Source organism: Zootoca vivipara, chromosome 5, assembly GCF_963506605.1.
Source record: "Zootoca vivipara chromosome 5, rZooViv1.1, whole genome shotgun sequence".
NCBI lineage: Eukaryota > Metazoa > Chordata > Lepidosauria > Squamata > Lacertidae > Zootoca > Zootoca vivipara.
In genome coordinates, this window is record NC_083280.1 from 63,324,183 (window position 1) to 63,341,325 (window position 17,143).

Consider the following 17,143-nt stretch of genomic DNA (forward strand, 5'->3'; position numbering starts at 1 on the left):
GTGTTCCTAACTACTGGAGAGGGGGAGTTTGCTTGGGTAAATATGGCACCAAATCACTAATATAAAAGTTAAAAAGAATGAGAGCCAGAATGCAACTTTGCATCACTCCTCATGACATTTTAAAGGCATCAGTCACATCACCGTTTAAACCTACTCTGACCCTCATTTCTGTGGTGCTGTATAGTTCTTGAATCAATAGCGGACGTTTGCAGTCAATGTTGGCAATTTGAAATTTATCCTGCAGTCTATTTTGATTAACAGAGTTGAATGCAGAAAAAAAGATAAGTTAAGGTTATATAAAGATTATTCGTAATGCTCTTACTATATTCGTAATGCTCTTACTCTTACTATATTTTCTTATAATATGGTTCAGAATAAAACATTGATCAACAATACTGCGTCCTCTTCTGAAACCCACTTGTTCTTCATGAATAATGTTATTACTTTTCAACCAGTTTGATCAGCTTTGAGAAGATGTCTAACAAGCTAGTCGGCTAATAGTTTTGTGGATCATCCTATCCCCTTTCTTGCAAATCGGGAAAATGATTTTTGTCTGGAGGGGCCCTAAAAGTGCTTGCTGTGATATAGGAGCATGCTTTTTCTATATGGAAGTGCTACTTATGTAAGAATCCTATCTGAAGCAGCTCTGACTCAAGCTTCTATATTACTTCAGAATGAGCCATGGAGTTGGACGGGAGGGGAAAGAGCTCAACATCTGAACCCCCAAATATCTGTTATTTCCAGGATGTTTTTCACTCTGTGCTTTTTGCCCTATTTTATCTTCTCCAATATTCCATGGCCTAGGATCAAAAGAGCTACTTTACGCTACCCTAAAGATTTGTGGGCTACAAAGCAGGATTGTTTACTCTTACCTATGTAGCAATTGCCTCTGCTATACACCACAAGCTGATTTTTCCACCCTCCTAGTTTCAAATGTCCTTTGCCATGCAAATATGTGGGAGACTTCTCAGGAAACACAAATCCAACACACTACTGGGCAACAGAACTAATTCAGCACCTCTTTGAGTCAACTTACGTATGTCTGCCACTCTCCATATTCTTTTAAAATCTTTTTTTCTTTTTAAGCTGTGTGCTTTGTCCTCTTCTGAAAAGTTTATTTGTAATGCTACACACAAAAGATACATTTATTCTGCATAAATTAATCCAGAATAACTGTCCTCCCCAATTTTTGGTCCTATGTTGCTGTTTAAAAATGTATTATTTATTCATAAATGACATTCAAAAGTAGGAGTATACGCTTGTGCCACCTTCTGTATGTTTTATTCCATGTTTGGAGCAAACATGATGAGCAAAAAGCTGAAAGGGCCAATTAAACCACTTTAATTGGATATCTTCTGGATGCTATAACTTCATCATTAGGAAAGCTACTGTATTTTTCCACTACCATATAGAATTAATTATTTTACAGAATGTCTATCATCTTCTCATTGACATGCATTGTATTGTTCATCAGAATTATTATTTTCTTTTCTGATAATCCAAATCCTGTTTAGAAAAAATGCAAGTGAACAAAGCAGAACCTAAAACAAAACACTCACAAGAGACAGTGCAGATGGAGTGGTATTTTTAATTAAGTCAACTTTTTTTTAGGTATAAAAAGAGCAATATTTCAGACAAAGTCCCATGAAGCTGGAAATAATGTATTCATTTTCATTAAAGAATGTTGGTCTGATGCAATTTATCAACCTACCAACTTGATTTCTCTCACTTCCTAGTACCCTAATGACAATAGTAGTCTTTAGTGTGCAATCCTTTGTATGTAACAATTGATGGAAGTTGAAAAATAGACTGATAACACCATGCTATAGCTCAGTTATGGAATATGTATGGTAATCCAGTGGGCAAGACAGGAAATCAGTTTACAAGTGGGCATGCATTGCATCAGAAAGTAAAAGGAAGCTTGAAGAGCTGGAATGGGTTTAAGAATCCATATAATGGCAAAGGAAACCAAGTGAATTAAGATACCTTCTGCAAGGCAGGGGGATAGTAATAATGGTCACAAAATCATCAAGCTATCTAAATTCCAGTTTTTGAAGTCGCAAAATTGAACATAATACAAAACAGCATCATTATGATGTTATCTCACTTAATGAAAGAACTGGAATTAGAGGCAAATTGGCCTAATTTCTGTACCACACAAATGGAAAGCAATTTTATGAAGACATATGAATTCATATATGTATGCAGCAGATTGTGGACCAATGGCATCATGCCTCAACAAAGCCAAGAGAACATCTTAACGGTGTCAACAGTATGTGGTTAAAGGTGATCCACATTCCAATGTGCAACATTCACTCCGTATATTCGAACCGCATGGCTTTCCCCACTGAATTCTGGGAACAGTAGCTTATCCCTCACAGAGTTACAATCCCAGCACCCTTGAAAACTTCCCCAGGATTATTTGGGGGGAAGCCATGTGCTTGAAATGTATGGTGTGAATACGAGGTTGCTTCCTCCCACAGCATTTCAACTTGCTTTCTTATGCTGCTGTGCAGACCAGAGTAGGGTCCGGTTTGTCTTCATCCAATGCCCATTGCTTGCTTTGTATTACCCGTGCCAAACTCCAGTTCGCTGAAGGTGTCATCTGTACATGTGCTTTCATCTGCACATGTGCAACAGTTGCCTGAAATGTATACAACTTATCTTTACTGCCACTTCTGTTCTCAGATGCTCTCAAATCAGATGGAAACTGGTGTGAGGAAAGCACCTCAGACGGAGTATTTAATCAAGAAGTTAGAGGATACCTATGGATTGTGGTTTATGTCATGTGTGCTCAGCTTCAAACACCAGTTATGGAAATGTGCTGGAACCACAGTAAGCATCAATGTGCAATAAGATAGCAATAGCAGAGCAGGTGCATTCATATCTTTGCCAATATCCTGAGGGCTTAGGGCATATTTTAAATGGATACAAAATAAAGCAGATGATTAAATGAAAGGTTTCCTCAACAGAAGTAAATGACAGTGTAAAGATAGAAGTGTAAATAGCGAGGAAGTGAAACTGCAGATTGTACAAAAATGTTGAAACTTCTATCTGCTAATTTCACATAAAGAAAGTCACAATGCATGCAGACCTGTAAAATTTAGAGAAGATCTCTCTAACATATAAAAACAGCAAATAGAATTCTGTGTTGATAAGAACAATATGGTATTTGAGAGAAGAACAACAGATTTTTAAAATTGCTTTGACTCTAATAGATGGTGTCATATCCTAAATATCACTCAGGATTCAAAATCATTGAAAGCATTTGTATTGTTTTTTCTTTGGGGTTTTTTGTATTGCTTTAAAATGTTGTTTTGAGAGTGGTGTAGCTAAATCTTATATTTTTCCTGGTACTGAGGAATGCTCCTAGTTGTTACTAGATAGCAACAGTGGGTTGGATGGGGGAGGGAGAGAGAGAGAGATCTGCACAGTCAGGAACATGGGGATATAGCTGCCTAGGATGTCAAGAGTGGTTCTCTCTCTAATTCTGTGTTATGTATGCCACAATCTCCATTACAGCCATTTTATGTCATGCCACACCCTCTCCACGGCAGTCAATTTGTGATTGACAGCCTCAGCACGCTCTCAAACTAGAAATGTTCCTACTAGTTCAAAAAGGCTGGCGACCTCTGCCCTAAAATATTGTTAATCTTAACTAAATTTAGTCCAACAGTTTGCTGGTTTAGCCATCATTAAGATTATCCACAGTTCAGATGACATAGCAAACTGTGGTTAATCTAGAATGGAAGCAAAAACATCTCAACTATTGTTCACTTCTGTGCTAGAAGCATAGCTGCCAAGTTATCCCTTTTTTAAAGGGATTTTCCCTTATGCTGAATAGGCTTCCTCGTGAGAAAAGGGAAAACTTGGCAGCTATGGCTAGAAGGTGAAATGACCAAGGCTGAGGCTCATGGTGGCTGAATATAGTAATGCTAAATTATGTTTTAGTGTTATGTTCAAACAGGTTCTTTAGCTTTGTTGTAGATGTAACTGAGAGATTAAATAGATGAGATGTAAGCTCATATTGAAGTGCTTAAGATCCATTGATTTCAGCTGAACATTCCTTACTTTTTCTGGATTGGCCCCTTTGGGATATTTAAGACAGGAGTATTAACTTAATTTTAAATTACTTAATATAATTTCCCTCCATTAGATCTTCCCTAAAAAGTTTCCCCAGAATATTTATAATTTAATCAATACTTGAATTGTATGTTCCTGTAATTACACAAATATACTTATATCTAAATATATTCCTGTTTAAAATAAGGTTATTAATCTTCATTAATACGAGGACGAGATGGTTGGACAGTGTTCTTGAAGCTATGAACATGAGTTTGACCAAACTGCGGGAGGCAGTGGAAGACAGGAGTGCCTGGCGTGCTATGGTCCAGGGGGTCACGAAGAGTTGGACACGACTAAACGACTAAACAACAACAACAAAATTAATCTTCATTAAACAAGCAAGGTACTACACACACAACTGGCTAATGCTAATTTTTGCTGTTTCAAAATATATCCCAAACACTGGTTAAATTATTTACCGTATTTTTCCATCTATAAGATGCCCCCATGTATAAGATGTCCCCTATTTTTGGGCAACAACCAATCGCCAGTCCACCCTCGGCACTATCCGTGTATAAGACACCCCCTAATTTTTGACATGATGTTTTTGTCTTATACGTACACAGAAAAATACAGTAATTGTTGCTCCCTCCAGATACAAAGCAGCATAAAAATCAGAGTTTAAAGTCACTGGGAGATCCCAAATCAGTTGTGCTGAAACTAGAAAATAAAAATATTTAAATATGATGATATGATCTAGTTATATAATAATATCATCATAGCAAGCATCTACTGTAGCAATGGAGGTATGTTTCCATTGACTTTTTTCATACTATTGGCATCCAGATGTAAATTTCAGTATTAAAAACACCAGTTTAGTTAAATAATAAAATTCCTCTGTACTTTTTTTTTATCCAGGGGAATTTTTTAAGCTTTTGGAGTTTTGAGTTTGAAGTGCTAATTAGTCTTTCATAATTGCTGTTTCACAGCTTATTGCTTTTGCTTATATCACAACAACTATGATTATTATTCTGTTCATATTTAAAGACAGTTCTTTTTTTTCTTTTCTTTTTTGGTAGCTCATCCACACACACAGGTGACCAAGAATTATGTAAGGCAATTGGATGAATAGCTTGCACATTTCATATCTGTATGTCTTCTTTGAAGCAGTTCCACATACATTCTCCATATATGCTGTACTTAGATTACTTATACTGTACTAATTAGTGTCTTTACTTTGTATCTGGTATTTTTAAGAGTTACGTTTTCATCAGTTGTTCTCATATAGGTTATATTTGCTGGGAAAGACATTTTGTCAAGATGTGTTGGGACCCATGCTGTGTTTAATTAAAATGTTTCCTCTTCCTACTGAAATATATTTTAGTACCCTCTGTAAAAGTAAGTACCATTCATCTCTCAGGGAAGAAAAAAAAAAATCGCCACAAACACTGTAAACATGCTAATGTGTAAGGTAAATGGTAAAGGGACCCCTGACTATTAAGTCCAGTCGTGGCCGACTCTGGGGTTGCGGTGCTCATCTCGCATTATTGGCAGAGGGAGCCGGCATACAGCTTCCAGGTCATGTGGCCAGCATGACTAAGCCGCTTCTGGCGAACCAGAGCAGTGCACGGAAACACTGTTTACCTTTCCGCTGTAGCAGTACCTATTTATCTACTTGCACTTTGACGTGCTTTCGAACTGCTAGGTGGGCAGGAGCTGGGACTGAGCAACGGGAGCTCACCCCATCACGGGGATTCGAACCGCTGACCTTCTGATTGGCAAGCCCTAGGCTCTGGTTTAACCCACAGTGCCACCCGCGTCCCTAGTAATGTGTACTACGACATTAAACAAGCTAACCTGCTCAGGGACTCTTGGAACTCAACTTTTAAGGTGCCTCAAATCTAGAAATGCAGGAAGCTGCCTTATATTGAGTCAGACCATTGGTCCATCCACCTCCGAATTTCTGCACTAACTAGCATTCCCAGGATTCAGATCGGAGACATTCCTCACCCCAGCTTGAGACGCCAGGGATTGAGCCAAGGACCTTTGCGTGTAAAGAAGATGCTCTACCAGTGAGCTACAGCTCTCTCTGAAGTTTCCAGAGAAAGCCAAAGCTATCCTATGGAAGTGAGAGAATTTATGGTAGATCTACCACCACTTCCCAACTCCTATTGGAACCCTGCCAGCAGAGCAGAAGATGCTGGGTGGGTGGGTAGCCTATTACCTGCTTTCCCTTATCCATTTTTCCTTTTGGAACCAATGGGAGGAGGAAAAGGAAAAGAAAGGGAAAGGGAAAATGAGCTAGGATGAAAAGGCGGTGAAGCTAACAAACCACTTCAGTCAACAGAAGCAAAGCACAACCCAAGCTTTCACTTTCAACCCCTCTACCAACCAACAAAACCCATGCCAAAGAAGCTCACCAATATATAGAACAGCTGGACAGCCTATATGTCTCAACCTTGCCTCCTAGCTCTCACCTAGAGCATCCTCCATCAGGGGCTCCTCCTTCTCACACCAGGGAGCCAAAGACATATTTCACTGATTCTTTCTGCAATGCACACCAACTGGAGAGGCACTGCCTCCCTTGTAATGCTTTTACAAGGTGGTGAGATAAATAGCAAAATGTTAATATGTCCAGATTAGAAACAAAGGACTTTCCACATTTGGAGTAACCATTCCCCCTTCCAGATCAGTGGATATGATAAGAGTTGTGGAGTGGTAGAGTGTATTTCAAGCGCACTTGCGTGTGCATACAGATACAGAACCAGATCTTCGCCTTTGTTTCGAATAATCACAAGTGATCCTCACAATAGGAAGCATGGCTCGAAAAGAGAAAGCCCTGTTGAGTATTTGCTCTCTCCCAAGTTATAATATGGGCAATGTATCCACCATGCATTTAAAACACATGACTTCCTGCCAATGACTTGTTGGAACTATGGTTTGTTAAGGGTGTTGGCAACTGTAGCTCTGTGAGGGGTAACAATGGCTTCCTCAATTTTGGGTTGGGGGAAGTCATATGTTTTTAATGTAAGGTGTGTACGCAGCCCCGGACAACATATAGAGACCCCAGCCCCTCACCCACTTGACTAAATTTGAACTAGGACCCTATAGGAGAGAAACCTTAGAATCTCTTCTTCTTTTTTGTTCCCTTGATAAAACTCTGCAGTCCCTTTACTCTTGATTTCAAAAGAGAGATTTGAAGCAGCAGGTGTGCATGTGATTGTTAATTGCGCCCCCAGGCTTTAAGATTTTCAGCTTAATGACAGCGGATCAGTTACTTCTTTGCGGCTGTGATTTCAAAACAGGCTAAATAAAAGTTATTTTTGCAGTTTTTCTTCCAAGCACATTAATCAGCCTGTTATTTTAGATCTTATTCCCTTGAGGCTTTTAAAACGCTGCTTGAAACTTTTGCAGATAGCTGTACTGTTTGGCACCTTCTCTCTATACATATGTTTAGTCAGGGCAATTAGTTTTGTTGTGGTATTTTTAATGTAATACTTCTGTGAGGGGGGGGGGCGGAATTATGCATTTTGAAATTAAAAACCAGAATGCAGCATGTAGTTACTATGAACTGTGCATCACCTTTGGCTACTATATGAAAACAGCTGGAAGGTAGGCAGGAAAATTCCTTCATATTAACCAGAAACTTTTTTTATTGTTGTTCTTTTCCCCTTAGAGATGAAAGGGCACATACGGAAGGGAGATGTGCAAAGACGATCAAATGTAGTACAACACCAAAAGTGTTGCCTTAGTATGTATATCAATTTTTTTTATGTATATCAATTTTTTTTATGTATATCAATGAAATGCATAGCTGCCAAGTTTTCCCTTTTCTCGCGAGGAAGCCTATTCAGCATAATGGAATTTCCCTTAAAAAAGGGAGAACTTGGCAGCTATGATGAAATGTCTTATATAAAGAGAGCTGTCAGCTGACAGCCATTTTCTGGAGAGAGCAATATGCAACCAGTAAATCAGCCAATTTCCTACTTATGTTCATGAAGTTGCAGGGCAATCCCATGCATGCCTACTCAGAAGTAACATATCAGACTTACTCCCAAGAAAGTATTATAGGATTGTGTACACACCATACATTTAGAGCACCCACCCAATGAATCCTGGAAGTGCAGTTTATCCCTCATAGAGTCACAAAACCCCTTACAAAACTACAGTTCCCAGAATTGGGAAGGGGGCACTTTAAATGTATGGTGTGTACACTGAGACTGCTGGCACCACTGAAATTAAACTATAGCAGTGTTATAAGAAAAAAACTGCTCCTTTATCCCTTATGGGGCATTCAAGAGCCTGTATGGAGTCCTTATGTAGGTTCTCTATCGGTAGGAGAAAATAACAGAGGCCAACCAGAGAATTCCAGGGAATTAAAAGTCACGAAACTAAAAGACGCCTGCTTCTTGGGAGAAAAGCGATGACAAACCTAGACAGCATCTTAAAAAGCAGAGACATCACCTTGCTGTCAAAGGTCCGTATAGTTAAAGCTATGGTTTTCCCAGTAGTGATGTATGGAAGTGAGAGCTGGACCATAAAGAAGGCTGATTGCCAAAGAATTGATGCTTTTGAATTATGGTGCTGGAGGAGACTCTTGAGAGTCCCATGGACTGTGAGAAGATCAAACCTATCCATTCTGAAGGAAATCAGCCCTGAGTGCTCACTGGAAGGACAGATCCTGAAGCTGAGGCTCCAATACTTTGGCCACCTCATGAGAAGAGAAGACTCCCTGGAAAAGACCCTGATGTTGGGAAAGATTGAGGGCACAAGGAGAAGGGGACGACAGAGGACGAGATGGTTGGACAGTGTTCTCGAAGCCACCAACATGAGTCTGACCAAACTGTGTGAGCCAGTGGAAGACAGGAGTGCCTGGCGTGCTATGGTCCATGGGGTCACGAAGAGTCAGACACGACATGACTAAACAACAACAACAACCAGAGAATATTGAGAAGCATGATCTTTATTAAACTGTTGCAACAGGGCCCCCCACTCCCCCATGCAGGGTGGGAGGAGAGGAACCCAGAACATTGGTGTGCAAGCTCTTATATAGACTTTTGAAATTACCTACCGTACCCTGTAGCTGAAGACCACGCCCAAAAACACCATACATACATCACAGAAAGACGTGGTCCCCAGCAGAAATTTGAGTGTATTGCTTCTCTCCTGTTTGCCAGGATACCTGATAATGCCTTGTTGTTGTTGTTGTTTAGTCGTTTAGTCGTGTCCGACTCTTCATGACCCCATGGACCAGAGCACGCCAGGCACTCCTGTCTTCCACTGCCTCCCGCAGTTTGGTCAAACTCATGTTGGTAGCTTCGAGAACACTGTCCAACCATCCCGTCCTCTGTCGTCCCCTTCTCCTTGTGCCCTCCATCTTTCCCAACATCAGATAATGCCTTATATTACAGTATTGCCTTTTCTGGTAGCCTGGACATTCCTTTGAGGTGGTAAATACTTAGTTCCTGAATCTCTTATGCATATTGATAGTGTGCTCAGCTTAACAGATACTTGCCAGAAGCGTAAGCCCTTGAAGTCCAAAGACAATTGGAAAGCTTTTCCCATTTCCTTCCTTCTTGCAGAGAAATATTTGAGGTCAATTTGGGAGAGTCAAAATGGCTTCAGGGTTTTCTCCTGTACTATTTCAGATACTTAGGTATGTGTTTGCCTTGCACATTTATGAACATTTATTTTATATCTTAGATCTTATAATTCTCATAACAGCAGAGATGAGAATGAATGTGTGGTGATGCCCAGACAACCAGATTTGTTGTCCATCCGGACAGCTGAACATGATTCCCGAGCTGTAGTCAGTTAGGTTATTGCCCTACTGTCCCATGCACCAAACAAACAGGATGTATTCCTACTTTCTGCTTCCTGTTATCCAGACTTTTTCCTGATCTACAAGAGGAACCTTCCCTGTTATTCCACAACTGCTAACCTTACTCAGGAGTCTTTGGTGTGATACTTTGTCAAAAGTTTTTGGGAAATCCAAGCACACAATGTCATCTGGATCACCACTAAAAGGTAAAAGGTAAAGGACCCCTGGATGGTTAAGTCCAGTCAAAGGTGACTATGGGGTTGTGGCGCTCATCTCGCTTTCAGGCTGAGAGAGCCACCATTTGTCCACAGACAGCTTTCTGGGTCAAGTGGCCAGCATGACTAAACTGCTTCTGGCGCAACAAAGCACTGTGATGGAAACCAGAGTGCACGGAAATGCAGTTTACCTTCCCACCACAGCGGTACCTCTTTATCTACTTGCATGCTTTCAAATTGTTAGGTTGCCTGGAGCTGGGATAGAGCAATAGGAGCTCATCCTGTTGTGGGGATTCAAACTGCCAACCTTCCAATCGGCAAGCCCAAGAGGCTCAGTTGTTTAGACCACAGCACCACCCGCATCCCTTTTGGATATGGTTACCAGATTTTTTTCAATGAATCCGGGGACACTTTTTAAAAAATAAATAATCATGCTTTATTATCCATAATTAAAGGAGGCGCAAGGGGTTCACAATCCACATTAAGCCGAGCTATGGACAGGCCCTTAGAAGTTTTGCTCTGGTGTAATATTCCTGTCATTTAGAAGTGCCACTTCCATCCAGGGGCGAAAGTAGACTTTATTTTACCTGGGTCAAAGACCCAGTTTGGCGCACACATTTGTGTACATGCACACATAGGCAAGGGGCCTGAATTGTGCCCCCCCATCCCCGGAGGCTTCAGCTGGGGCAAAATAAAACCCCAGCTAGCCCCTCTCCCCTATAGGGAATGAACATTGGGGACGTTCCCAAGAATCACTGAAATAAGTGAACTTCGCTGCTGACCTCTGAGACATATAAAGGACCAATAAAGGATTAGTGTAATATACAGCTTTTCAGTAAGTTCATGCTCATTGTGTGCTAACTGAGGATCGGTTTGCTGAGCAAAGATGCTGCAGATGTGAAATGATACCCAAGGCTATGAATGGCTGAGCAGAGAAAGTGTCCTTTTGGAGCTGTTCAGGAAAGCGTCGATGGTACATGTATAATGCATAAGAGAGGAAACAACCCAGGTTGGCCTTCCAGGTGATGAGATGAGTCACTGCATTGGAATGAAGATGACAAACGCCACAAGCAAATTGTTTGGCTGCCATTTTGTGTGTGTATGTTTGTGCGTGTATCTCGAATATAACGTTCTACTTTGCAGCCTCAAAAATGGAATAGCATTTCTCCCTCTCCCCCGCCCCGCCCGCCCCCCCCCCCCAGAATATGAATTATGTATGAGTAACTACAATGAGAAACTAACATTGGGCAGTAGAATGGATTGGATGTATAGAGAACTTGAGCTGTAATCCCAAGAGAACCACTTACCAGGTAGCCTTGGGAAGCCCTGGCTGATCTTGTTATGCAGTGACCTCTGCTGGAAATTGGATAGGATCTGGACCTCTGAGAATAGCAGAGACATAATCTGAACTAACACTACGAGAACGACATATGAACTATGTTACTGAGCTGGTCCCAGTATTTATGTAGTCACTTTTAATAGATGCAAATACACATCCAGACTAAAGGGGGTGGACAGGGAAGAGAAAACCAACTACATGGCAGCATAAGCACTGCAATAAGATCATAAAAGGCAGCCATTTGCTTTCATGTCCCTTTTGACAGTATCTTTTGAAGGACTGTGGTGACTTTTGAGTAAGAATTTGCCACTGCCTTTTATGCCTTTTCCCAATCACAAATCTGGGAGCAGACAATCTGAATTCGTCCTCCCTCCCCCCCCCAAAAAAAAGAAGTATTCAAAACACTCTTTAAGTTTCCAGGGAGGGATAAAAACGAAGCACACTGGGGCTTGAAAAATTTGGTGGAATGTGTAAAATGCTGCCTGATCACAGGGCAGCTCCAGTGCTATTAACTGTATTTTTCAAGTGGAGATTATGGTGAGCAGCTCAAAAATTGAGGTTGGTGAATGGGTGTGGTTGCTAGCATTATGACTTTCATAACATTTTCTTCTGCAGTCCTTGAATTACAAGGGGTCATGGGCACAGCCAGGGGGCAGGGAGGGGCAGCTGCCCCCCCTCAATTCAATAAAAATCAATAAAAGTACATAGCAAACTGAAATTGTGCCCCCTTTTAACAAAAATCCTGGCTACGCCCATGCAAGGGCTTGGACTCCTTAACACATTGTGTTAAGGCTTTTGGGTGGCTAAAATTGTGGAGAGAAGAGATGGAAGTTTGGGGTTCCCTTAAGGACTCCTTCCCCTTTGTTCCATAATTCAAACACGTGAGTTTTCTAATGTAAATCAGCAAAGTTCCTTGTTGCCTTTTTGTCTCTCCTGCCACCATGGAAGGCAAGATAGATGACTCAAATTTTCAGGAGTTTGAAAAGGATCACAGCAAGATTGGTTGCTGGCTAGCAAATCCTTCAGCAAGAAAACAAAACTAAAATATATTCATTTAAATTACAACTGCAGCTTCTCGCTTTGGTGTCTTACACCTTCCAGCTAGTGCCACAGTAGTGATTATATAGGTTTGCAGAACATAAATCTTATACATACACATACACATACATACATACATATACGGTCTCCTGGTACTTGAAACTTTAAAGAAAATATTACCGTACAACATCACATGTGGCTGAAAAATAATAAAATATGGAAAGTGATTAACGATTCTTGCATTACTGCTATAAACCTACACACACACACACACACACACACACACACACACACACACACACACATATATATATATATATATATATATATATATATATATATATATGCGCTCAGCCCTGAAGACTCTTCTGTTGTGAATCATCCTTCATTGATGGAAGACTCTCACAAACAACATCATGCCCGGGCTGCTCAGCACTGCAGGGAGTTTAATTGTAAAACCATTTTTAATATTTGAGGGAGAGCAGGGCATTCTTAATTGTAAAAGCATATGTGCTCTATATTACAATATATTCAAAGAGCATAGATCACATACTTCCCAATGTAACAACAACAACAACAACAACAACAACAACAACAACAAAATGTTGGTACTTGGAGAAGCAAAACAAAGTATCTTCCAGTGTAGAAGTTATTACTGGCAGGGAAATTTAACCTGGAAATTTACAACCATAGTGTAGCCTAAATGAAATTAAAAGAAGATGGTGAAACTAACCGAACTCTAGAAATTGTTAGACAATTTAAAGACATCTACACAAATTTATATAAATATTCCAAACCGGACCAATCAAATATATCAGAGTAGGAGTTGAATTAAGGAAGAAACTTGGACTGTTCCTTTTCTCTCCCATCCCTTGTTCATCTCTTGTTCAACTGCCAACCTAGCAGTTCGAAAGCACACCAGTGCAAGTAGATAAATAGGTACCGCTGCAATGGGAAGCTAAATGGCGTTTCCATGCACTCCAGTTTCCATCACAGTGCTTTGTTGCACCAGAAGCAGTTTAGTCATGCTGGCCACATGACCAGGAAAGCTGTCTGTGGACAAACACTGGCTCCCTCAGCCTGAAAGCGAGATGAGCGCCGCAACCCCATAGTCACCTTTGACTGGACTTAACTGTCCAGGGGTCAAGTACCTTTACCTTTACAAGTCACACAATTCATAGGTCTATAAGCAAGTCTGTAAGATTAGCTAATATGCTGTTCCAGCACTTGATATGCCTCACCCACTTTCCTTTTTAAGGGGAGGGGACTGTGCAATTCTCATCCCCAATGAGAAGACTGAACTTTCAAGAGTGCGCTCCAGTAAATGGGCGGAGTCTGTTTGTACCAATACGCAGTACATGGGCATACCCAGCAAGGGGCAGGGGGGGCAGCTGCCCCCTCCAGAAGCAAAAAAAAATTACCGTATTTTACGGACCATAACCCACACTTTTCCCCTCCAAAAACTGAAGGGGGAAAGTCGCTGTGGGTTATGGAAACCCGCCCCCTCCACGGCTGCAGCCAGCGACAGGAACGTGGGGAGGGTGAGAAGCAGCCTGAAATCGGGCTGTTTTCACCCCCTCCGCGGCTGCAGCCAGGAACGTGGGAGGGGGGAGGTGCAGCCTGAGCTGGGGGGGCGGGGCGGACGGGAGCTCCATCCTTCCTTCCTTCCATCCTTCCTTCCCCCCTCTTTCTTTCTTCCTTTTTCTCTCTCCCTCCGTCCCTCCCTTCTCTCTCTCACACACCCCTTCTTTCTTTCCTTCCTTCCTTTCCTTCTCTCTCTCTCTCTCACCCCTTCCTTCCTTCCTTCCTTCTCTCTCTTCCCTCCCTCCCTCCCTCCTTCCTTCCTTCCCTCTCTCTTCCCCTCTCTTGCCCCCCCCCCTAGTTTTGATCCTGGATATGCCCTTGCGGCAGTATGTCCTTGGTGATGGAACTCGCATCAGTTTCTCTGGCTTTTCCTCCACTTCTGTGAGTGAGCCAGCTGTCTCCTCTGCTGCCGTGGACATCCCATTCTCCAGAGATGGAGTAAAGACTGTCTCAATTGCTTCCCCACCCTGCTTGCTGACATCTAGCAATAACAGGGTAGGGACCTTTCCCAGCTCAATACATGGACTCTCTCCTCTTCCATTCTCAGGGTCCTCCATTCCCTTCTCTTCTGACTGATCCTGCCAGCCCCATCCTTCTTTGGTAGGAATTACATCTCCAGTGGTTAAGAGACAGAGCTTCAGTGGCCCTACACAGCTTCCTGCCATTCACCAGAGGGTTAGCAAAAATGGAATCAGGTTGGAGGGCACTAGGAAAGCAGTCGATCACATTTATGGTACCTTGAAATCAGTATGACATGCAGCTTTATCCCATAATGTACATGGAAGTAAGGCTCACTGACTGAAATGGTAGCTCCTTCCTAGAGAGTGAGCAAAGGATCAGATCTTTGAATATATTATAGTGCAGTGCTTAAGGTCTAGACTCAAGCAAGATTTCAAGCAAGACATTAGGAAGTTACCATTTCCTGGATTGAGCCTGTTAGGTGGAAGTTCCACTGATAGCTGCATGTTTTGAGGAAGAATAGCAGGGTAAGGGGGGGGAAGGACTTCCACAATTAACTAGGAATAAGGAAATACTATTTAATTGTTGTTTTAAGTACAATGGGTGGTAAAGCTGAAGGAACAACTTCATGCCAGCCTTCAGATAAGAAGGCAAAATATTGTGGAGGCCTGGACTTATCTTCAAATTGCACAGGGAAACAAGATGTTACTGAAAAGAAAGCAGAATAATTCTCCCTCTCAGAACTACAGCAACCGAAAGACCCTAGATGTAACATTGAAGGTGCTATAGTTCAGTAAAGAGACCCAATTAAAAAGGTCCCTGTAAGCCAGGCATGGCCAAACTTGGCCTGCCAGCTGTTTTCAGACTACAATTCACATCATCCCTGACCACTGGTCCTGTTAGCTAGGGATGATGGGAGTTGTAGTCCCAAAACACCTGGAGGGCCGAGTTTGCCTATGCCTGCTGTAAGCCAAAGTACAACACTCCAGTGGACCACTTGGACTCCACATACTTGTTTTTCAAAAGATAGCAAAATTCCCACAAGGGGAAAGAATATTTACATACCTGCCAACCTTTGAAAGAGGGAAAGTTTGAATTCCCTACTCCTTCCCACTTCCCAAGCAACTTTGCAGTCATGAAAGAAACTGGTCAACCTGGCCAACTAGTTAACTCAAATCCAAGGTCTTGCCTGGATGGTGAGCTAATTTACAAACGGTTTGCAGAGAAAGCTGGCAGTGTTTGAAGGTGCTGCAGTGCCATATACCAAGCCTGTTTAGCTCATGGGCAATTTTCTTAATTAACAACATTGCCATTTAGGAAGCTACGGTATAAGGAAATGAATCTGGCCAAAGTGGGCAAGTTGGCAGGTCCGCTATAAAGTTGAAAGGGGCAGGGAGTGGGCTATGAGTAGAATCTGCAGCTAAAATAACAGCGGTTTATGAAATAACACTGTGCGTTTCTTTTTAGAATGGGACAAAAATAATTCAAAACTACCACACCTTGTTTTTCTCTCTACAGTAATGCATGTTGAGTAGAGTTATAAGGAGGATGAATGCAAGGAGAAAAGGAAATAAGCCTATTTTGAAATGTTGTTACCACAGTTTCATATGACAAATAAAATAAAATAAACCCGACGACTAAAGCAATTGACCCTTTAGGTCATATTCAGATATAACATTAAACCGGGGCTTAATGCTATATGCCAGGCATCCCCAAACTTCGGCCCTCCAGATGTTTTGGACTACAATTCCCATCATCCCTGACCACTGGTCCTCTTAGCTAGGGATCATGGGAGTTGTAGGCCAAAACATCTGGAGGGCCGCAGTTTGGGGATGTCTGCTATATGCTTTCCCTGCTTCTCCATCCTGAGGTGATGAGAAGCGTCCCCTTGAAAAGCACACCCCCTATGACCATTTTAAAACAGAAGAAACCAGATGTAGGTGGCCCAAGCAATGGACGTGGTGGTGATGTGTCCACACCTGCCCAGTGACATGGTGGGTGTATACCAAGATCTCACTCAGCACTTCCTTCATCATTTACCCTCGGGTATGTGCAGGGAGCAAATGGCATGGATAAGCTAATCAAGGGGAGGGTTTTCAAACACATATCAAATAACCACACACACCCTTGTGGAAGTCAGCATCTAGATACAATCTAGATACAGTACAATCAGTGTTGGTGCTTTAAAACCCTAAACAGCCTCAGTCCAGTATACCTGAAGGAGCGTCTCCACCCCATCATTCAGCCCAGATACTGAGGTTCAGCTTTGAGGACCTTCTGGCAGTTCCCTCACTGAGAAGAGAGAGTAAAATAAAAAAATTCCTTCAGTAGCACCTTAAAGACCAACTAAGTTTTTATTTTGGTATGAGCTTTCGTGTGCATGCACACTTCTTCAGATGCACACGAAAGCTCATACCAAAATAAAAACTTAGTTGGTCTTTAAGGTGCTACTGAAGGAATTTTTTTATTTTACTTCGATCCAGACCAACACGGCTACCTACCTGAGAAGAGAGAGGTTACAGGGAACCTGAAGGCAAAGGGCATTCTTGATAGTGGCGCTCGCCCTGTGGAACGCCCTCCCATCAGATGTTAAGGAAATAAACAACTACCGTATTTGACTTT